Source organism: Etheostoma spectabile, chromosome 10 (assembly GCF_008692095.1).
Source record: "Etheostoma spectabile isolate EspeVRDwgs_2016 chromosome 10, UIUC_Espe_1.0, whole genome shotgun sequence".
Lineage (NCBI taxonomy): Eukaryota > Metazoa > Chordata > Actinopteri > Perciformes > Percidae > Etheostoma > Etheostoma spectabile.
Genome location: NC_045742.1, coordinates 23949027 through 23952711, shown reverse-complemented (window position 1 = coordinate 23952711; position 3685 = coordinate 23949027). Strand labels below are relative to the sequence as shown.

The 3685-nt window shown below is 37.6% G+C and overlaps 1 long non-coding RNA gene across 1 annotated transcript in view; it reads right to left on the bottom strand.

Annotated features, from left to right (window-relative positions):
• Positions 1 to 3460: 3460 nt before the first annotated feature.
• LOC116696865 (uncharacterized) overlaps positions 3461 to 3685 on the bottom strand; it is an 863-nt gene continuing 638 nt past the window's right edge. Inside the window, exon 2 of the long non-coding RNA XR_004333850.1 lies at positions 3461 to 3611. This is a non-coding gene — a long non-coding RNA (uncharacterized LOC116696865). The remainder of the gene's footprint in view (positions 3612 to 3685) is intronic.

The window sequence follows — 3685 nt, the reverse complement described above, 5'->3', positions numbered from 1 at the left end:
AGACCTCAAGGAACAGCGTGATATACTCTATACAACCATTCTATCACCCCTTTAACTTCTGGATATTCGTCAGTGATGCCACAGCGGACCGAATGGCTTTGCTCGCATCTTTCTCTAGAACTCAAACTAGTGCAAAACCCCAACGTCATCGTTCTGAGCCTCTTCCTCTGCTCTCTGATTGGATTGGAGAAAACCAAATATACCGCAAACCTAGACGCAGTACAGAAATAAAATGAAAATTGAGCGGAATAACGTAGGAGGACGTTGCCAGACTACTTTGACAAGCCTTGTTGCTAGAATGTGCTATGTAAATAAAGCCGCCTTGCCTTTAAACCGGACCTAAGTTTATCAGTGTTGCTCTGCCATCAAGTAGGATGTTAAAAGAGAATGTACAAATAACCAGCTGTATTTGTTAATAAGCAGAAGTAGAAATGTGCCTGCAAGAAATGTCATTTTAAGTATACTGACTAAAATTAAAAAAAGATCTAATATGTTCCTGCTGTATGCTTGATACAGCTGGTAGAAGAAATGCATAAAATTACTTTCTTTGTAATTTTGGGTAGTGAAAAAATGTTTTTCATTAAAACTTTCTAGCACAACATTAAACATAACTATTGTATTCACAATGTTGGGAACACAGATGAAAACAGACTTGAAGAATGCTTTCTTTTTGAATGTCCATGAGAAAGGAAATGCTTCATTTCTTTTTTTTGTTTTTTTGTTTTGTTTTACAGATAACCTTTAGCCCCATTTGATCAATGAACACATTTTAAATGCTACCAGGAATCAAAAGGTCAGTACAACAACCTGTATAAAAAAACAACAGGGTTGTAAAGATAAAGATCTCTATTAAGCTTAGCTAATGAAAGCTGCAGAATAATAAATGTGCATAATAAAAAAAGACACAAAGCATTTTAATAGCACAGGACATGAAGGTCAGCATACAATACCTTGCATTATGAACAGCAAAATGTGATTATGTTAACCATGTAACCATCAAATGAAGTATGAAGGATGCCTGTCCATCTCCTTTTTCTTTATCCAGACAATTCAGCTATTCAAGTGTTTCATAGAGATTTTGCAGGAAAAGTCTTCAACATTTTGGAACATGACTTATCAGACTTATCGTGTTTGATAACAAGCTGTCTCTTTATTTAGAGAAAACAGAGGCCATCTTTTTCTGGGTCCAGAATTAAGCTAGAAAAATTCCTAGAGATGAACGCGAAGCTAGAAGAACCTGTTATTTAGCTGAGGACACTGTGAAGTATTAAGGATGTACATTAGAAAATCCTATTTCAGGGGAGGCCATGGATCAGAAAGTCCTCACTGAAATCTACCAATAGACTAAATTCTTGGCATGTAAATCAGGGTTGTTGGATAGATCAATATTAAAAACGTTACCAGGAGTATTCAGTCAATCCCTCTTTGACTGCCCACTCCTGGTTTAATAGTATACTATACCGCATCAAAACTAAACTCCAAAACAAGTTAATTACGGTCGTGTTAAAGTTAGTCTATATCCAAGATGTTCCACTTCCACATTTTGCACCACATTTACCTTCATACCGCTTGATGCCAATAAACCAGAGCAGGTTGTTCTCCCATCCCAAAATACTGTGTCTGGACTAGCAAGACCCTCCTCCTTAGCGCTGTGGAGGAAGGTCTGGCAAAGTGCGACTATGCTAAAGTTACCTCCCCGTAATCATGTTGTTCCAGCATATATTTTCTCACACTTGAAAAAAAAAGTCATACAAATCAAGTTGGGACCTATAAAACGAGGCAGCGCACCCGTTCCCAGCGTTTTTTCCCACAGGTGGTGGGCCCATGGGATGGAGAGGGAGGTGCCACATTGCTTTTTTTGGGCTGCACTACTAGCTAGCTAAGTTAGCCTTAATGTCTGTTGCACTTGCGAGATCTCGCAAATAAAACTTGATATCTGGCAAAACAAATTCGATATCTCGCAAATGAAACTTGATATCTTGCAAAACAAAGTCAAGGTCTCACAAAACAAAGTCAAGATCATGTCAAGATCCATGTCACCTCTGGGGTTCCGTAAGCGTTCAATTACCCGGCTTCAATTGAATGGAGTACACTTCCATTATCGCTGAAACCTTTTAAAGCAGAGAAAAATTTTAAGATGGCTATGGAGTAATGGCGAGCAAATAGTCTTTCAGAATAGGAAGCTAACACTAACTCAGTGTTGTCCTTTTACATTATTTCTTTTATGTGAATAATCACAATGGAAAGACGCCTGACAGTCTGTAGGTGTATGTGATATCTGTCTTCAGGTGAAGCAGTATTCTATCTATCTATCTATCTATCTATCTATCTATCTATCTATCTAAATACAGTATCAAGTCTTAGCCTATCTAATAAAATACAGAGCTTTCAGGTGACCCCTCTGGTTGCTGTACCTGTCCTTTGGCAAAACTGACACTTTGGTTGTTGTTTTAAATCAGCAGATGTTTCAGCAAATGTGACCCAGAGGCAGACCAGCCATCTGGATGTTCTTTCAGAATTCCTGAGCAGCCACTGCTTACAGGTTGTCCAACAGCAGCTTCTCTGGCCCATTTGGCCATGTGCGTAGTGTAAAAGCTGCTGTTCTGGCTCATTCAGTTGGAGCTGTTGTTGTAATTTTGTGTGTTCAGTCATAATGGTCAAAATCACATTATGCATGAATTAGATTTCAGTAAACAAAAAAAGGAAGGCCATATGCAAAACGTTTTGAAACTAAAATAACAATATAAATATGTACATATTCAGTTGATTCCCAAGGATGGCTGTAAGGTGACAATACTGTGGAGAGTCTGAGCTCCAGCTTTGTAGGGTTGCCCAGGGTTTGAGTCCCTTCATCAACTTTGAGCAGATTTGAACTAAATGTAGTCTTCAATTATATATATTTTATTCATAGTTACAAACCATAACAGAAGTTTAGCTTAGGACACTTTACACGTAGAGTACATCTAGACTACACTATAATTCACAGAGACCCAACAATTCCCCCCATTTATGGCGTCATATTTTTGCCTCATTCCTAAGCCAGTAATTGTATGTTTTGAGCACAGAGAACTATATTTTGCAAGCACATTACATTGCATTTTGAACAGAAATTAACAAAAAATAACTTAGTTTGAGCAAACAAAAACCTATTCTGTGCTCAATAAAGATATTTGCATGTCTTTCTCTGAGCGCAGGTAGATGCTGCTGCGCTCCGGTCATGTCTCCCTCGCTCCCAACCTCTTTACTCTAGACACACTCGCTCACATTTTTACAGCGTTTTAAGGGTAAATCAACCAATTGGAGAATTAAAGGTCAATTCTGATTAGCTTTTGGTCTCCAGTTAGATTGCAAGTAAATCTGATTGACAGAATACTGTTACAGCAAATACCGATTACAGTGGAGCTGTTAAACTAGCATTACTGGATTAAAACACATTTCAATCAGTATTTTGTAAGATTGACTTATATCACAGAAATATCTTAATATTTGTGTGTACAATAATGCCCTTGTTTTGTTTGACTCATATGTCCTTGTGTGTAGTAGGCATGTCACACTATAGCCACATGTAAGTAATTTTTAATAGTTTAGTTACATTACCATGCTTTATTAACCTGAAATATGTTGATATATTAGCTTGCTAAGGAGCTATCCGTTGGTTGCGCTAATTTATCTCAAAAAGCAGAAA